At 43.6% G+C, this 20,593-nt stretch overlaps 2 long non-coding RNA genes across 3 annotated transcripts in view; one reads left to right on the forward strand and one right to left on the reverse strand.

The window, feature by feature from the left end:
* LOC309501586 overlaps positions 1–20,593 on the reverse strand; it is a 460,649-nt gene that overhangs the window by 155,355 nt on the left and 284,701 nt on the right. The window lies entirely within an intron of this gene.
* On the forward strand, positions 18,071–20,389 carry LOC309501571. 2 transcript variants are annotated; one of them, XR_014206917.1, is made up of 3 exons: positions 18,071–18,320; positions 18,608–18,719; positions 19,245–20,389. It is a non-coding gene; the product is annotated as an uncharacterized lncRNA (long non-coding RNA). The 2 variants fall into 2 exon arrangements; XR_014206918.1 differs by lacking the exon at positions 18,071–18,320 and adding an exon at positions 18,361–18,509.

Here is a 20,593-nt window from a genome sequence, read left to right on the forward strand (position 1 = left end):
CATTTAAAGTAAACTCAAATGTTATTCATTAATAGTCTATTCATTAAAAATGAATTTTTATTTTATTTATTTTTTACAGAGGCAAAAAATCAAAACTATTCCTATGGTACAGTGGTGTAACCTCTAGTGAGCAATGAAATATCTCAAGCGCAAATCTAGATGTTTCTGACTAAATTCTAACATGCACTGTAGGATGGACTGAATGTGAAAACCCCCCACATCAAGAACTAAACTGAACTTTCAGGGTAAACAATATGCCTTGAATAGATACAATGTCTATTTATAAGTGTCATTTACCTTTAATGGTGTAATAAGTGTCTTTTTCAATAGTTCAAATAGCCAATAAGGCTATTTTGACTAATTCTATTCCACCCGCTATTGTAAATATTTTAACTTTAGTACAAATAGCACATTACTTTTATTTATGTGAATAGCATTTATCACTAGTTTTTAGAGTTGAAAAAAATGCTATTGTTTTTGCTTGGTGCAAAAAGTATCAACCTCTTTTGTTTTAGCCCTAGAAACCACTATTCCAATAGCATCTACATTTTTACACTGTGATCGTAATTGGCTGCTGCCTTAATTCTTAGTTTCAAATTTATATACATGTATAAGTAAATATGATTTGTATTTGAAAAAAGGGACAGAACTAATTTGGAATAATCTCACTGCTCTTATAAGTAATTCATTGTTAGGCACTTTAGTAGGTCATTGTTTTTATACATCACTTCCCCAATTCTGAGGAATAGCAAATGTCCTCATTTCTCTCCTGTGGTTAATTTGGTAAGTCGTCATCTTACACCTCCTTGTGGTTTTTCAGCTGTGCTAAATGGCAAGGAGACAACTTTCAATCAACTGTCGGTTAACACCCATAAAGGGCACAGAATCAAGTGAATGATGAGTATTATGTGGGATGTATAGTAGAGTTATTTGAGTTATTCAAGTTGAGCAACAGAAAAAAAACACATCCAGAATAACGCTATAGACATTCCATTCTACTAGACTTTACATTTTGGCAAATTGGTGGCTAATTCATATGAACTTGTACGATCTCATTCACATATTTCCGTATGATCTGCTTGCGAGCCAGTGGTGGTTTAGGGGAAGGGTTGGGGAGGAACTTCATGCTTACCTTTTTCTAAAAATCATACATTTCCATATATCATCAAATCGTACGAATTCTAATGAAATCGTCACCTTGTAAAATACTTACATTTTCCTGGGAGGTGAAGACATATTGGATAACTGATAACCTTGTCATCTGCTTTTATTCATTTAGATGAAGCCTCTATACCAAACGACTTACAAATGATAAACATTATAAGCAATTTGTCATAGGCCACCTTATTAATGAACAATCAAAGATAGGTAAAAACTGGATGATAAGATGGAAAAGTGCTGTATGTGTAGCAAACTATGATGCTCCAAAATGGCTGAAATCAAAGGCACAATGCTCTCCATATTTGTCATGTAGGGTGTAAGAAAGCTAAGCCTCACTGTGAGAGCTCAGTTTGTGGGTTAATGGTGGGGAAGTTGAGCATCTACCACTGCATGTTTGTTGTAGGAGGAAGAACCTGCTAATACACAGAGCTAGCATTGGTTTAGGAGGGTTTCCCCCCTTGTTTAGGCTCCATGCATGTTATTTCAAAGACATGTGCTTTAGCATTATCTTTCAGCTAAGCAAATGATAATCATGATTATGTGACACCAAATATGTTCTATTTATTGACTTGGTGTTCGTCATAGGATTTGAATCTGAAGGCAACAGACATGAATACATTTTCAACAGATGCTGTATGTGCAATGACACTGTACTTCCTGTGATGTGTAGATAAGCTCAAGAGCAGTTTCATATGCAGTTGTAGCTGGTTTAAAGTGACGGCGAAAGTGTACCTGTGGCTTATTGATGGATGAGCTGTTTTACATATTTGCATGTGGTTTGACTTTCAAACCTCTCATTTTCCTTTCTCATTGACGGTCAACTCTTTAGTCATATTTTGTTGACCGTAATGGAACATATTATTATTTGACTGTTTTTTTTTTTGTTTATTGTTTTTTGATATGCGTTGCCAGCCCGATCTCATCCAAAGGCGTCATATACTGACGCTCTTGACATTTCGTCTACATCCAACGCACATGGCACCCTTTAGCGTCAATATGAGACGCAGATAGATATGGGCCAGAAGGCGCCTCCTAGCGGTCTAACCCTAACCCTACCCCAGACCTAAACCTACCCATAACCGAACAAAGCTCTGTGCGTCTCATATTGACGCTAAAGGGTGCCATGTGCGTTGGATGTAGACGAAATGTCAAAACCGTCAGTATATGACGCCCTAGGATGAGAATGCGTTGGCAGAACCCATACTGATTATTGTAAGAGTATATAGTTCCAAAAGTAATAAATCACTGTTCACAAGTTTTACTTGTGTAATTTGACAGAAAATGATTGGATAGAACATTGGGCCCAGTGGTTGGTGGAAAGGATTGAAAGGTATTATTTCAGGCAAAAAGGTTTCAAAAGATCTTTCATTTACATAAAAATGCATGAACTTACAAAAATGTAGGCCTATACTTAGATTTACAATCACTTTGGATAAAATGTCTGCCACTTTCTGTTACTGAGAATTTACTCAGTAACTTTCTGTTACTGAGAACCACTGAGAATGTATGTATCACTGTGATGACTTTTACTCCAGAGTGTAGGTGAATAAATCCTGTCTGCAGCTCAAGCCACTATCCAGACATGCTTCCGCTGTGTAACCACAAATTAAGCTAATGGTTAAGAAGGTGTTTCTTCTTCTTCTTCAATAACACTATTGCATCAAAGTCCGGTCAGTGATGTTAATTTTAAATGATTGAATTATCTTACACTCTTAAAAATAAAGTTTTTTTTATTGGCATTTATAGTTTTATGACGAACCTTTGACATCCATGGAACTTTATAAACCCTAAACCCTATTTTTTCTTTATAATGGAAAAAAAAAAGTTCTTTAGATTATTAAAATGTTCTTCAAACTAAGGGTGTGTTCACACTTAGCAGGTTTGGTCCGATTAAAACTAACTCTGGTGCGATTGCTCTGTTAGTGCGGTTCATTTAAATAAGTGTGGACACTGAAAAGGTCTCGACCCGCTTCCAGATGAACTCTGGTGCTGTTTGACTTATAATATGAACGCAACATGGACCAAAGACATAAAAACGATCTAAAAACAGGACATGATATCATAAGATGCGTCCATAAAAACGACAGAACGCTGAGGCTTACCTGTTTTTTCTAGGAGCTACGTTGCCCATTACAGTTCGGCACATGCATGGGAAACGCCATCTCCTTGCAGCAGATCTTTGTTTGTGTGACGGGGGGATTCCTGACGCTCTTTTGACTCCTTTACACATTATAAATTTTTAGCTGGTCAAATACCACAATATGTACACACATACAAGAAGCACATTTAGTCCAGCACACAGCATTGCTTTGGATGTTTGTTAAGTTCTGTTGCAAAATAAAAATGACAGTGTGAACGCTAAGCGAACCAGGACTAAATGTATTATCTTCTTTTTTGGTCCCCACCAAAAGAACCATGAGAACCGAACTACAAATGTGAACACAAGACAAAAATGGTTATTTTAAGAATGTTCACAGGAAGGTACTTTGGGAAACCCAAATGGATTTTCTATGGCATTGCTTTAGAGATTAGTCTATACAGTAGGTGCAGTAACTAGCGAAATGTTGCATAGCAATATGAAGCACCGCTCATGCAGAAGTCACAAGAAGCAGCTTTCTGTTTGTCAACGCAGCAAATTCATGTGACAAATTTGAACACAAGCGAAATCTGTGTGTGGGACATTTTCGCCTTCACGCAAAACTACCGATATTTAAATAACTGGATTTCTCTGAGCAAATATGACTGCATTTTAAGCCTAACCAAAAGGAAAATGTTCCATTAAAACACAAAACAATTGACTCTGACAGAGAGAAAAAAAAAAACATTAAACACCGGATGAAGCATCAACAAATAAATTCATGTATATGAATAATGATTTCAGGTCCCAGATGGGATTTCTTTTGATTACTCTTGACCACTGGAAATATTAGCATAGCTTTTATTCCACTTCGTTGGTAAATTAATTAACAGCTTAGTCATGTCTTCCACTGAGCACCCATGTTACCAATGTGTCTCGCAGGTAGGCGGTTTCCTCCTCTTTTATTAATACTATCGTCCAAACTGGTCAGATCAGTCTGGCCAGTCGACAGGAACAAGGCGATGCTGATTTTCACAGTTTGTATTTTCGGGTCCTTCCGTGTGTTTACAATATAGTTCTAAAAGTGATAAATCGCTGTTCACAAGTTTTACTTGTGTAATTTGACAGAAACTGATTGGATAGAACATTGGGCCCAGTGGTTGGTGGAAAGGATTGAAAGGTATTATTTCAGGCAAAAAGTTTTTTTGGTGTTTTTTTTTTTTTTAGCAGAGCATACAGAGTAAAAGGACAAACCAATGAATGATCAATAAATCATGCACAATAAGACCAAGAACTTGCATTAATTTTTTTATTTACTCTACCGCTAAAACGTTTGGGTCAGTAAGACATGAAGAAATGTTTACGTTTATTCAGCACGGATGCATTATATCCATCAATAGTTGTAGTAAAGATATTTATAATGAAACATTTCTGTTTCAAATAAATGTTTTTTTTTTTTTTTTTTTTTTTTTTACTTTCAAAAGATCTTTCATTTACATAATTTATGAACTTTAAAAAATGTAGGCCTATACCTTAGATTTACAATCACTTTGGATAAAATGTCTGCCACTTTCTGTTACTGAGAATTTACTCAGAAACTTTCTGTTACTGAGAACCACTGAGAATGTATGTATCACTGTGATGACTTTTACTCCAGAGTGTAGGTGAATAAATCCTGTCTGCAGCTCAAGCCACTATCCAGACATGCTTCCGCTGTGTAACCACAAATTAAGCTAATGGTTAAGTAGGTGTTTCTTCTTCTTCAATAACACTATTGCATCAAAGTCCGGTCAGTGATGTTAATTTTAAATGATTGAATTATCTTACACTCTTAAAAATATTATTTTTTTTATTGCCATTTATAGTTTCATGACGAACCTTTGACATCCATGGAACTTTATAAACCCTATATAGTTGGGGGCCTTAAGCACATTTTCGCGCAAATTCATCTAAAAGCGCCAGATTTGGCACAGATGTAGCTCAGGTCATACCGAAATGATTTAGCTAGGGCGCCGGAGCCAGCGACCCTCGGGGCCAAGATGGCGGCCAAATCCAATATGGCCACCGCCCGAAAAGGGTTCCGGCTTTAACTTTTGAACCACATGAGTTACAAATACAAACTTGATATGTTTTTCAGCTTAATTGATCATGAGAAACACATAGGAATGTTTATATTTATGACCGAGTATATCTGGACCCCTCGATCCTCCAATTCCAATATGGCTGCTGTCCAAAAAAGCAGTTTGGGCTGTAATATGGGGCCTTACACACCATTGTTCGCGCAAATTCATCTACAAGCACCAAATTTGGCACAGATGTAGCTGAGTGGATACTGAAATGATTTAGCCAGGGCGCCCGAGCCAATGGTCCCTGAGACCAAGATGGCGGCCAAATCCAATATGGCCGCCGCCTGAAAGGGTTTCGGCTATAGCTTTTGAGCCAGATGAGATACAAATACAAACTTGATGTCTATTTTACCTTCTTTTACCATGGGAAACCCATAGGAATACTTACATTTATGATTGGGTATATCAGGACCCCCCAAATTCCCTAAATTCAATATGGCTGCTGTCCAAAAAAACGGTTTTGACTACAAATTTTGAACCAAATGCGCTACAAACGAGGATATGGTGTCTATGTTATGTTTATTGACCACAGGAAGTCCATTGGCATATTTATATTTATGCTTGTGTAAGTCTGGAACCTGTATTCTTTTCAAGACTGTGGTTGAAAATCCTTTTTTTTACCACAACTTTGAAGGTTATTCTCAATGTTGATTCATTTCCTTATAAAAGTGAAATGGTTTTCAGTTTACCACATGTGAATACATTTCAAAGTGTAATCATATAAGAAAAAATAAGACACAATTAATATTGCAAGGCAATATTTATATTATGTCAAATTGTTAAAATAATAATATAGTCAATTTTTCCAAAACTCTTAAAGGTTTGCTTAGCATAACAAAAAAAACAGCAATAACATAAAAAACAACAGTGAATTCTCATGGTCTCTCACATGAATTATCATTATCACTCACAATCACCGGATCTCTCATTGTCTTCACCATCATTGTTTGTACAAGCACCCTCACATGCACATATAGAAGTGCAACGAACTCCGGCTTTACAGCACTTACAGTGCCCTCTACATGCTGTCTTGCAGCCACAGTGGAGGAGAATGGTGCAGGCTTTACTGGCGTCTCTGAGATTAGTCCAGTAAGGTTCCCAAGTCTTGCTCGTAGAGTCCCGAAACCATCCCCATGCATTAAACTCTGGGATATCTTGCTGGACAGCGGTTGGCTGATTCCAGTAGAAGCTGGCCTGCAGAAGTGCTCTTTTGATGTGCTGAATCAATGCAGCTTGGCTGGGTGGCAGGTTCTCGAGAGACTTGGTACCATTCGAGAAAAGGTGATGTCTAGCTTCATCTACACGGCTGGAACCACAGCTCTTGCTGTACATGATGAGCTCATGTGACAGATTCATAGCTCATGGTCCAAATGGTCCGGCCAACTACTGAAAAAACATTCCATGAAACAACACCAATATTGCTGGGTTTGTGAGGTCACACATGAGCTATGAATCTGTCACGTGATTGGATATTGTGTTTGATACATATCCAGAGGAGAACCTCAAAACACAAACTCACCAACGCAGAGGAACCAGATCAAGAACTAAAGTAGATGGGAGAACTCCAATTCCAAAACGTAACTGGATATATCTATTATATATATACTGGATATATTGTTATATATCTAACTATTTGGATATATCAGTGAAGAGATAACCAAGCATGGCATGTCAGGTAAACTCCTCCTTTCCACCAAGAAAGATGCTCTACTCTCCAACAGACCAGGGTATGACATGTCTGCACTTCAGCCTTGTAATCATCCAGAAGCCGATACAAGAATAATCCTGCATCTTGCACATGCTGGGGCCAATGGCCATAAAAAGGCATTTGTCCGGACTGTCGACAGCGATGTTGTCATCCTTGCCATCCGCTTCTTCAACACACTCGGCCTCACAGAGCTCTGGATCGGCTTTGCAGGTGGAAAAAACTATAGGGACATTCCTGCTCATGAAATCAGCAAGGATCTTGGTCCCCAGAAGTCACTAGCCTTACCACTCTTCCACGCTTTAACAGGCTGTGACACAACCTCAGCCTTCCTGTGCCATGGGAAAAAGAGTGCATGGGCAGCTTGGGAGGCAACACCAGATCTCACAGAATCTCTGGTTACCCTCACCTTGGAGCCTGAACAGATCAACAAGCATGTCCAAAGACTGGAGCGTATGGTCGTCATCATGTACAGCAAGAGCTGTGGTGCCAGCCGTGTAGATGAAGCTAGACATCACCTTTTCTCGAATGGTACCAAGTCTCTCGAGAACCTGCCACCCACCCAAGCTGCATTGATTCAGCACATCAAAAGAGCACTGTTGCAGGCCAGCTTCTACTGGAATCAGGCAACCGCTGTCCTGCAAGATATCCCAGAGTTTAATGCATGGGGATGGTTTCGGGACTCTACGAGCAAGACTTGGGAACCTTACTGGACTAATCTCAGAGACGCCAGTAAAGCCTGCACCATTCTCCTCCACTGTGGCTGCAAGACAGCATGTAGAGGGCACTGTAAGTGCTGTAAAGCCGGAGTTCGTTGCACTTCTATATGTGCATGTGAGGGTGCTTGTACAAACAATGATGGTGAAGACAATGAGAGATCCGGTGATTGTGAGTGATAATGATAATTCATGTGAGAGACCATGAGAATTCACTGTTGTTTTTTATGTTATTGCTGTTTTTTTGTTATGCTAAGCAAACCTTTAAGAGTTTTGGAAAAATTGACTATATTATTATTTTAACAATTTGACATAATATAAATATTGCCTTGCAATATTAATTGTGTCTTATTTTTTCTTATATGATTACACTTTGAAATGTATTCACATGTGGTAAACTGAAAACCATTTCACTTTTATAAGGAAATGAATCAACATTGAGAATAACCTTCAAAGTTGTGGTAAAAAAAAGGATTTTCAACCACAGTCTTGAAAAGAATACAGGTTCCAGACTTACACAAGCATAAATATAAATATGCCAATGGACTTTCTGTGGTCAATAAACATAACATAGACACCATATCCTCATTTGTAGCGCATTTGGTTCAAAATTTGTAGTCAAAACCGTATTTTTGGACAGCAGCCATATTGAATTTAGGGAATTTGGGGGGTCCTGATATACCCAATCATAAATGTAAGTATTCCTATGGGTTTCCCATGGTCAAAGAAGGTAAAATAGACATCAAGTTTGTATTTGTATCTCATCTGGCTCAAAAGCTATAGCCGAAACCCTTTCAGGCGGCGGCCATATTGGATTTGGCCGCCATCTTGGTCTCAGGGACCATTGGCTCGGGCGCCCTGGCTAAATCATTTCAGTATCCACTCAGCTACATCTGTGCCAAATTTGGTGCTTGTAGATGAATTTGCGCGAACAATGGTGTGTAAGGCCCCATACTACAGCCCAAACTGCTTTTTTGGACAGCGGCCATATTGGAATTGGAGGATCGAGGGGTCCAGATATACTGGGTCATAAATATAAACATTCCTATGTGTTTCTCATGATCAATTAAGCTGAAAAACATATCAAGTTTGTATTTGTAACTCATGTGGTTCAAAAGTTAAAGCCGGGACCCTTTTCGGGCGGCGGCCATATTGGATTTGGCCGCCATCTTGGCCCCGAGGGTCGCTGGCTCCGGCGCCCTAGCTAAATCATTTCGGTATGACCTGAGCTACATCTGTGCCAAATTTGGCGCTTTTAGATGAATTTGCGCGAAATTACCTATTTTTTCTTTATAATGAAAAAAAAAAAGTTCTTTAGATTATTAAAATGTTCTTCAAACTAAGGTTGTGTTCACACTTGGCAGGTTTGGTCCGATTAAAACTAACTCTGGTGCGATTCCTCTGTTAGTGCGGTTCATTTAAATAAGTGTGGACACTGAAAAGGTCTCGGCCCGCTTCCAGATGAACTCTGGTCCATGTTGCGTTCATATTTCAAGTCAAACAGCACCAAAGACATAAAAACGATCTAAAAACAGGACGTGATATCATAAGATGCGTCCATAAAAACGACAGAACGCTGAGGCTTACCTGTTTTTTCTAGGAGCTACGTTGCCCATTACAGTTCGGCACATGCGTGGGAAACGCCATCTCCTTGCAGCAGATCTTTGTTTGTGTGACGGAGGGATTCCTGACGCTCTTTTGACTCTTTTACACATTTGATAAACTTTTAGCTGGTCAAATACCACAATATGTACACACATACAACGAGAGTCCAGCACACAGCATTGCTTTGGATGTTCGTAAAGTTCTGTTGCAAAATAAAAATGACAGTGTGAACGCTAAGCGAACCAGGACTAAATGTATTATCTTCTTTTTTGGTCCCCACCAAAAGAACCATGAGAACCGAACTACAAATGTGAACACAAGACAAAAAAATGGTTATTTTAAGAATGTTCACAGGAAGGTTCTTTGGGAAACCCAAATGGATCTTCTATGGCATTGCTTTAGAGATTAGTCTATAGGTGCAGTAACTAGCTTTCTGTTTGTCAACGCAGCAAATTTATGTGAAAAATTTGAACACAAGCGAAATCTGTGTGTGGGACATTTTCGCCTTCACGCAAAACTACCGATATTGAAATAACTGGATTTCGCTGAGCAAATGCTACTGCATATTAAGCCTAACCGAAAGAAAAATTGTCCATTAAAATACAAAACAATTGACTCTGACAGAGAAAAAAAAAAAAACATTAAACACCGGATGAAGTATCAACAAATAAATTCATGTATATATGAATAATGATTTCAGGTCCCAGATGGGATTTCTTTTTCTCTTGACCACTGGAAATATTAGCATAGCTTTAATTCCAGTTCGTTGGTAAATGAATTAACATTAGTCATGTCTTCCACTGAGCACCCATGTTACCAGTGTGTCTCGCAGGTAGGCGGTTTCCTCCTCTTTTATTAATACTATCGTCCAAATTGTTCAGATCAGTCTGGCCAGTCGACATGAACAAGGCGATGCTGATTTTCACAGTTTGGATTTTCGGGGTGATTTTCGGGTCCTTCCGTGTGTTTGCAGGTACGTTTTTTTTCTCTCTCTCCTCTCTCTGTAAACGGTTTTATGGCTTGTGCAAGGGTGTGAAGTAAAGTGAGAGTAAAGTTAAAGCTAGTGCAAATGTGGTTTCGGAGCTTTACCTCTGTAGCTCTGCCACATAGAACCGAGTGGTTTTGTGTACATGTTGCCTTGTGTGAGAATGAAAAAAGATAACTTTGTACTGAAATATTCAATCAACGTGAAGTATGAAATATGAATTAACCGTAAAAATTCATTTCTGTTTAATTTCTGTAAACCCTATACCTATTTTTTCTTTATAATGGAAAAAAAAGGTTCTTTAGATTATTAAAATGTTCTTCAAACTAAGGGTGTGTTCACACTTAGCAGGTTTGGTCCGATTAAAACGTACTCGGTTACTAACGTAACCTCGGTTCTCTCTAGAAGAGGGAACGAGTACTGCGTAAGATATCTTACGCTAGGGGAAAATCCTTTTCCGCGAGATATTGAAGCCAAAAATTATCCTTAATTTTGTAATAATGCAAAACGCGTTGCAGCAGCAATGCAGACATAGGCGAGACAGCTCGCGCGCCTATTGGCTGCTCTGCGGCAACTGCAGCAGCCTATCGAGCGAGGCCTGGCGTGACGCCAGACCCAATCAGGGCACTTCGCGCCCGCTGCGTCACGTCCCGCCGAAATGGGCGTGGTCTAGGCCTATAAATATCGCTCGCAGGCAGCTATTATCTGGTTTTTCATCATCGAAGCAACCAGAGCGTGTGCATGCACGGCAAGATACGCAGTACTCGTTCCCTCTTCTAGAGAGAACCGAGGTTACGTTAGTAACCGAGTACGTTCTCTTACGAGAGGTCTCTCGTACTGCGTAAGATATCTTACGCTAGGGGACCCAATGTAAAACGCCGTGCATGCTGAGATCTGACACCAAAGACCCAAGGGCGAAAGCCCGGGGTACATATAGTGCACAATCACTCAGTGAACTCACAGAGAGTCCGGGAAGAAGGAGGGGTGCAGCCTCACTTTTCCACATAAAGTAGCGTCGAAGGGACGCGAATTTCATCATACAGACAGGGCGGGGTACGGCCTGAACTGATGGGAAAAAATGTGGGTCTTACACAGTTTGCCCAGCTTTAAACTGTCGAACATTGAGCTGTGCTCAGCAAACGCAGCATTCTGAGCTGAACACATCAGGTCAGATAATACTGGTAGTTTAGACCGACAGCAGCCTGGCCTGCAGGGCGGGAACCTCTAGGTTATAAAACCTTATAAATGTAGACGGGGAGGCCCAGCCTGCCGCCATACAAATATCTTGCAAGGCAATCCCACTTGACCAGGCCCACGAAGAGGCCATGCCTCTCGTGGAATGCGCTCTGACACCCAAAGGGCACTGCATGCCCTTGGAGGCGTATGCCAGCGCTATAGCATCAACTATCCATCTGGATAGGCTCTGTTTCGACGCGGCTAGTCCCTTAGAACGTCCGCTAAACGAAACAAAGAGCTGTTCCGTCTGTCTGAAAACAGACGAGCGAGACACATAAGCTCGTAATGCCCTGACTGGGCAAAGGAGGCTCGCGTCTCTTTCCTCATCAGGGACCGGTAGGGCTGACAGAGAGATAATCTGCGCCCTAAACGGTGTGTTGAGGGATTTTGGAACATAACCGTGCTTAGGTTTGAGTATAACTTTTGAGTCATTGGGCCCAAACTCCATGCACGCCGCGCTCACAGAGAGCGCGTGCAGATCCCCTATGCGCTTCACTGAAGCGAGAGCCAGCAAAAACACTGTTTTGAAAGACAGGTGTTTCAAATCGATTGACTGCAAAGGCTCAAATGGCGCACCTTTCATGGCTTCCAGAACCGTAGAAAGGTCCCATACGGGGACTGAGGGAGGTCTGGGAGGATTCAGTCTCTTAGCTCCTCTAAGGAAGCGGATGACTAAATCGTTCCTTCCTATTGACTGACCAAGCGTTGTTTCTGAGAACGCTGCTATAGCCGCCACATAAACTTTGAGCGTGGAGGGGGCCCTGCCCCCATCCAACAGCTCTTGTAGGAAGGAAAGCACCTCCGTCACATCACAGTTTGTGGGTGACACACCACGGGCTGTGCACCAGCCCGAAAACACTGACCATTTCGAAGAATAGAGTCGTCTTGTAGACGGAGCTCTAGCCTGCGTGATCGTGTTTAATACTCCTTTAGGGAGTCCAACATGTACCCGTTGATGGCCCAGACATGAAGGGACCATAGGTCCGGGTGAGGATGCCAGATCGAGCCGCGGGCCTGTGAGAGGAGATCTCTCCTCACTGGTACTGGCCACGGGGCAGTACTTGCTAACTGCATCACGGCTGGGAACCAAGGTTGGTTTTTCCAGAACGGTGCTACCAGCAGTACTGAGCATCCTTCTTCCCTGATCCGTTCTATCACCTGAGGCAGGAGAGAGACGGGGGGAAAAGCATAGAGCGGGCGGCGGGGCCACACATGGGACAGCGCGCTCCTGCTCTTGGAGAAAAATTCTTGACAGTGAGCGTTTTCTTGAGACGCAAACAGGTCCACTTTCGCTCTGCCGAATTTCTTCCACAGCAGTTGGACTGTCTGTGGGTGTAGGGACCATTCGCCTGCCGGAACATTGTTCCTGGACAGTCTGTCTGGTCCTATATTCATGATCCCTGGCACGTGCGCTGCTCTGAGCGAGCGCAGGTTGCACTGAGCCCATACCAGGAGGCGTTCTGCCAGCCTGTACAGTTTCTCGGATCTGATGCCGCCCTGGCGATTTATGTAGGACACCACAGACATGTTGTCCGAACGGACCAAGACGTGGTGACCTTTTATTTGGGGACAAAACGCGTCAGCGCGTTGTCTACTGCCAGCATTTCGAGGCAGTTTATGTGCAGGAGCTTCTCCCGTTCTGACCACTGGCCGAAGAACGGTCTGCCCTCGAGCAGCGCTCCCCATCCCGAGGTGGACGCGTCCGTGGACACCACTTTCACCCTCGAGGAAGTCCCCAGGCTTACACCTGATTGGTACCAGTCGTTCGCTTTCCAGGGTTTCAGAGCTGTAACGCATTTCTGATTGACCCTGAGGCGAAGCAAACCGGGTGCCCACGCTTCGCGTGGGACTCGCGCTTTCAGCCAAAACTGCAGCGGGCGCATGCGTAGCAGACCCAGCTGGAGCACTGACGATGCTGAGGCCATGAGACCTAGCATCTTCTGAAATCTTTTGAGCGGGACAGACGCGCCGCAGCGAAAAGAGTTGTGATAGTCGCGCTATCATGGATAGTGAGTCCAGTTCTGTGCCCAGGAAAGATATTTTCTGACTGGGTGACAGGGAGCTCTTCGCCCAATTGACACTCAGACCCAAATCCTCGAGGTGATCGAGTAAAATGGTCGTGTGTTCTATGAGCACTGCGCGAGATTGCGCTAGAATCAGCCAATCGTCCAAATAGTTCAGCACTCGCATGCCTCTCATTCTGAGGGGTGCGAGCGCCGCGTCCATGCACTTCGTAAATGTACGGGGTGCTAGGGACAAACCGAACGGCAGGACTGTGTACTGATATGCCTGGCCCTCGAAGGCGAATCTCAAATATCGCCTGTGACGTGACGCTATCTGTATTTGAAAATACGCGTCTTTCAGATCTATTGACACAAACCAATCTCCTTGGCGAATCTGCACAAGGATTTGCCTGGTCGTGAGCATCCTGAACTGTCGCTTCACAAGCACTTTGTTCAGCTGCCTTAGATCTAGTATGGGTCTGAGACCCCCGTCTTTTTTCGGTACCAGGAAGTATCTGCTGTATAGCCCCCCCTCGCTCTGATCTTGAGAGAGAGGTTCTATGGCCCCTTTGCTCAATAGTTTCGTCACTTCGGCTCGAAGTAGATGTGCTACTTCTGTTTTTACCGTGGTCTCGACGCGCGCCACATAGCGGCGAGGGCGTCGGCGAAACTGCAGCGAATAGCCTCTTTCTATAATGTTCAGCACCCACTTCGAAACCCCGGGTAGCTTTGCCCATGCGTCTGCATGGATAGCTAGGGGTCGAATACGAAGCGCGCTCCGCTCGCTCAGCGATGGAGAAGCTTCGGTGTGCTGTAACACAAGCGTGTCGCTCGTGACATTTGAGGCATGGGGCGCGCTGATGACAGCTGGCAGATTGCCCGCGCTCGACTCCTCTACGGTGGTTAACCGCGAGGGGGAGGGCTGGGCGGTTCCCGTGGGAACTGTCATGTCTATGTGTGGCTGTGGGCGCGGGACAGCGGGCACATTTATCACACTGAAAGCATCGTTCGCTTGCGTGAAGCGAGTGCACGTTGGTTTCGTTTTTACAGAAACCGTGAGACATGCATAACGTGGTGTTAGTGGGCACTGGGTAGTGGGCACGTTCACCATGTTTGAAGCGCAACCGATCTGAGTCGGTTTTATGTGCGCGAGCCCTGTGTGACAGGCTGTGCTTATGTGTAGGGATGGGCACTGGGCAGTGGGCATTCTTACTACACACGAAACACCATCGGCCGTGGCCGGGACACCAGAAAATACACTCTTTTGGGGATTTATCTGGGTAGCCGTGAAAACGGCATTTGTGTGCAGGCAAGCGGGTGACAGAACCGACTTGTTGGCTGCAGAAAACACTGGAACAGTCACATTTTCTGGAACTGGACGAGCGAATAGCTTTGGTGTGAGTCCGGCCGCAGCGGGACTGGAACACCGTCGTTTTCCTAGCTGTGCTAGGACGACTTCGGGGCCTCGGGCTTCACCGTGATCCTAGGTCGCGAGCCGCGTCCTGCGGGGCGGCGACCGGATGAGCGGGAGCGCGGTCTCGCGCTTCTGGCCTGGCGGCGCTGTGAAGTGGAGGCAGTGGACGGTGGCTGTGGCTGTGAGCTCTGAGCAGACGGTTTCGCACGGCCTGCTGCAGAGCTGGAGCGCTTCGGGAGGAAGTGCTTCATGGCCTGAGACGCTTTCTGTACCTCTGCGAATCTCTCCGCGAAATCTTTGACGGAGGATCCAAAGAGGCCTGTGGCGGAAAGCGGGGCGTCGAGGAACGCGGTGCGCTCAGACTCGGCCATTTCCGAGAGCGTCAGCCAGAGATGTCTCTCAGACACGGTGAGAGAAGCCATAGTCCGTCCAATGGCTTGCGCTGCGGACTTAGTAGCACGAAGAGCGAGGTCCGTGGCACTCCTTAAGTCCGGCACACAGATCGCGTCAGGTCCTTCCTCATCCAGCTTACGGAGGAGATCGGCCTGGAAGATCTGGAGCGTTGCCATGGTGTGCAACGCTGACGCAGCTTGCCCGGCGGCGGAGAAAGCGCGGTGGAGCAAGCTCGACGTCGTGCGGCAAGCTTTAGAGGGCAGGGCCGGCTTAGCGCGCCGTCCAGCGGAGGGCGGGCATAAGTGGGCCGCTATCGCCTCTTCAACCGGCGGCAGCGAGAGGTATCCTCTGTTCTTGGCATCGTCAACGGCGGAGAATGCCAAAGAAACAGCAGGACGCACTCTAGCAGAATAGGGGGCGCTCCAGGACTTGGCGACTTCTTCGTGTAACTCAGGAAGAAAAGGCGCCGGTCTGGACACAGGCGAAGCGCGCTCCCCAGGCAGGAAAAATCCATCCAGCCGGTTGTGAGCGGGCTGCTCAGGCGAAGACCACTCGAGGCCGAGGCTCGCCGCGGCCTGTGCGAGTACTCGCATGAGTTCCGTCTCAATAGAAGCTCTCTTGCCTGACGAAGTGCGGGCAGGGGGTGCGGGGTCCTCAGAGCCCGCCCAATCCTCACTGCCTGACGCCAGGATAGAGCAGGAATCATCCTCTCCCAGCAGGGCTTCCTCATCCGCGATATCAACGGAAGCGGCGGCAGACGGCGGCCGCTGTCCGTCAGGAAGCGAAACAGAAGAAGCCGGGGAAGCAAGCGGGCGAACCGGCGAGCTTTGGCGGCTGAGGGAGGGTTCCGGGGCCCGCTGGGCACGGCGCTTTTTACGGCGCGACGCCGCGGCGGGCGGGGGAGCAGTCTCGGTGAAGACGGCTAGGCGAGTCCTCAGAGTCGCCATTGCCATCAGCTCGCAGTGAGGGCATCCGCCGTCAGCGAGCGCGAGAGCTGCATGTTCCTCACCCAGGCAGGAAACGCAGATCACGTGGTGGTCCCCGTCGCTGAGTGTGGCTCTGCACGAGCCGCAGGAAGGCATCTTTAAAAAGACGCTAGCTCTTTTAGAAATGTGTGTCGCGGCGGCGACACACACACACAGAAATACAGTGCAAATAAAAGAGAAGGATATAAGCGCCGGAAAGCGCAGCAGGAAGGCAGGAAGGCGGCGCGGCCAGCGACTTCAGTGACTCGTCCCGCTGAAGGTGCTCTCTCTCGACGGCGCGGCTTCTAATCCAGCTCCAGCGATGCGTGTGCTTCGCTTGAAGGATGAAAAATCAGATAATAGCTGCCTGCGAGCGATATTTATAGGCCTAGACCACGCCCATTTCGGCGGGACGTGACGCGACGCAGCGGGCGCGAAGTGCCCTGATTGGGTCTGGCGTCACGCCAGGCCTCGCTCGATAGGCTGCTGCAGTTGCCGCAGAGCAGCCAATAGGCGCGCGAGCTGTCTCGCCTATGTCTGCATTGCTGCTGCAACGCGTTTTGCATTATTACAAAATTAAGGATAATTTTTGGCTTCAATATCTCGCGGAAAAGGATTTTCCCCTAGCGTAAGATATCTTACGCAGTACGAGAGACCTCTCGTAAGAGAACTAACTCTGGTGCGATTGCTCTGTTAGTGCGGTTCATTTAAATAAGTGTGAACACTGAAAAGGTCTCGGCCCGCTTCCAGATGAACTCTGGTGCTGTTTGACTTAAAATATGAACGCAACATGGACCAAAGACATAAAAACGATCTAAAAACAGGACATGATATCATAAGATGCGTCCATAAAAACGACAGAACGCTGAGGCTTACCTGTTTTTTCTAGGAGCTACGTTGCCCATTACAGTTCGGCACATGCATGGGAAACGCCATCTCCTTGCAGCAGATCTTTGTTTGTGTGACGGAGGGATTCCTGATGCTCTTTTGACTCCTTTACACATTATAAATTTTTAGCTGGTCAAATACCACAATATGTACACACATACAAGAAGCACATTTAGTCCAGCACACAGCATTGCTTTGGATGTTTGTTAAGTTCTGTTGCAAAAAAAAAATGACAGTGTGAACGCTAAGCGAACCAGGACTAAATGTATTATCTTCTTTTTTGGTCCCCACCAAAAGAACCATGAGAACCGAACTACAAATGTGAACACAAGACAAAAATGGTTATTTTAAGAATGTTCACAGGAAGGTACTTTGGGAAACCCAAATGGATTTTCTATGGCATTGCTTTAGAGATTAGTCTATACAGTAGGTGCAGTAACTAGCGAAATGTTGCATAGCAATATGAAGCACCGCTCATGCAGAAGTCACAAGAAGCAGCTTTCTGTTTGTCAACGCAGCAAATTCATGTGACAAATTTGAACACAAGCGAAATCTGTGTGTGGGACATTTTCGCCTTCACGCAAAACTACCGATATTTAAATAACTGGATTTCTCTGAGCAAATATGACTGCATTTTAAGCCTAACCAAAAGAAAAATGTTCCATTAAAACACAAAACAATTGACTCTGACAGAGAGAAAAAAACAAACATTAAACACCGGATGAAGCATCAACAAATAAATTCATGTATATGAATAATGATTTCAGGTCCCAGATGGGATTTCTTTTGATTACTCTTGACCACTGGAAATATTAGCATAGCTTTTATTCCACTTCGTTGGTAAATTAATTAACAGCTTAGTCATGTCTTCCACTGAGCACCCATGTTACCAATGTGTCTCGCAGGTAGGCGGTTTCCTCCTCTTTTATTAATACTATCGTCCAAATTGGTCAGATCAGTCTGGCCAGTCGACATGAACAAGGCGATGCTGATTTTCACAGTTTGTATTTTCGGGGTGATTTTCGGGTCCTTCCGTGTGTTTGCAGGTACGTTTTTTCTCTCTCTCTCTCTCTCTCTCTCTCTCTCTCTCTCTCTCTCTCTAAACGGTTTTATGGCTTGTGCAAGGGTGTGAAGTAAAGTGAGAGTAAAGTTAAAGCTAGTGCAAATGTGGTTTCGGAGCTTTACCTCTGTAGCTCTGCCACATAGAACCGAGTTTTGTGTACATGTTGCCTTGTGTGAGAATGAAAAAAGATAACTTTGTACTGAAATATTCAATCAACGTGAAGTATGAAATATGGATTAACCATAAAAATTTATTTCTGTTTATATACAGATGGACCTCCACCGAATTGTTGCCTCAAGCTAGGATACAGGGGAGTGCGTCTAGAGAAAGTATTGAACTACAGAATACAAATTGAAGGACTGTGTCCCATTAAGGCAGTTGTGTAAGTAAACTACATATGCAAGTCCCTAATAGGAACTAGACTTCCCTACAGATACAGGTTATACTTTGGTTACTATTTTGACTATTTGACTGTAGTCCACTTTAAACATTCTAAGAAACTTTGCAACTACATGTGCACTACCAGTCCTTCGAGTATTAGTAGACTGTCTGCTAACACTTTATTTTGATGCTCTCCCAGAGACGTTCTACTGACAATTAGTAGCTTTGCAAGTTTAGGTCAGCTTATTCTACTAACTCTAACCTAACAGTCTACTAATACTCTCATGAGAGTTAGTTGACATGTTGAAAATTAATGACAGTTAGTTAATTGACACATAGTTGCAAAGTTACAATGTCCAAAGTGGTCGATCGAAATAACCCAAATAAATAAATTGCAGTGGTAAAGCCCCTGTAAATCTTTTTAATATGAAGTTAGTTTTCTATACTAGAGGTCCATAAAAAGAGAAAGTAAAGAGATAAATCTGCAATACTGAGCACTAATAACAAAACATCCTTCTTTTTCCAGGATCAAGACTGTATCTGGCAAAATACTCTGTTCTGATCTTAATAGTAACTGGACAAAGAGGGCCATGCAGAAGGTGGATGAAGCAAAGAAGAAGGCAAGAGAGCAGGAATCTGTACCTGCAGAAGGAGCATCAGCGGAGGAAAGTAGAGGAAGGGCAGATCCTGTGACAGCAACAGAGTTGCCATTGAATAGCAGGCGGTATGGAGTAAAAAATAAAAATGAAAGAAAAGCACAAAAGCCCATTAGGGTCCCAAAGAAAAGAGATCAGAAAAAAGCGGGATAAAGGCCAATTCACACTGCACCAACAGACGCCGATAGATGGCAGCTTAGTTAGGTTTTGTCGGATCAGTGTGTTACCCCTGTTGGTTGGCGCTTGTTTTTGCCAACTGATACGTTGGATTGGCAATTGTCAGGTTGTGGAATGTCTGAAAAGGGACATACTGTAATTTGGTGATTGTCCTCATTGGTCGGTGCAGTGTGAATTAAGAAAGCGGTGTTAAAAAAAATAACAAGAAGTGTGAGGACTAAAACTGTAGAAAATATTGTGCTGAAACAAAATAATTTTGTCTGTCATTTGTTTTTCAGTTTCTTTCCATCTTTTTTTTTAAATAAAATAAATTCTGTATATTTTTCTCAAAGTACAAACAAATGATTCTGATTTTCCTTTTTTTTTTTTAAATGAATGTTAACATTTTCAAAAATAGCAACAAAAAATCTTTGCAGACCACAACTTACAATTTCTCCAACTTTCAAAGACAATGTTTTCCAATCAGATGTTGAATCTTTCACGAGATTGCTCTGATTCATGGGAATGCGTATATGTTTGTGACTGTATTTATATTGCTTTTATTTCTGTACTTTTTGGCATAAGCAAACACTTTCATAATTACTGGCATCAGGAAACTGGTTGATTAATCAGAATAAATTCTGTAATACACAATAATATGGCTATGTTTCGAAGAATTCTGTTGCAATCTTCTCCATACCTTAATAGACCCCCAGGGGTCCACAGACCCCCAATAAAAACTTTACTTTCTTTTTCTTTATTGTGGTTGGTGGATAGACAGATGCATGGATGGGTTGGTGAATGAGTGAATGGGTTTAGGTTTAAAGACCAAATAAATAAATAAATAAATAGGTGTACAAAAATGATGGCCTTTGATAGCAAATAAAATATTCTCTATTATTTTAATGTTTGCAATAGTATTGTTTTTGTTTGGTTATATTTTGATAATAGACCTTAGTTCAATTATGTATTATGTAAAACATTTAGCATTTTGGTGTATTTAGACCATCCTGATACCTGAGTTTTTCTCAGAAACACACACTGACTCTGTATTTTTTCAGCA

Source organism: Leuciscus leuciscus (genome assembly GCF_965113295.1).
Source record: "Leuciscus leuciscus genome assembly, chromosome: 6".
In the NCBI taxonomy this organism is placed as follows: domain Eukaryota; kingdom Metazoa; phylum Chordata; class Actinopteri; order Cypriniformes; family Leuciscidae; genus Leuciscus; species Leuciscus leuciscus.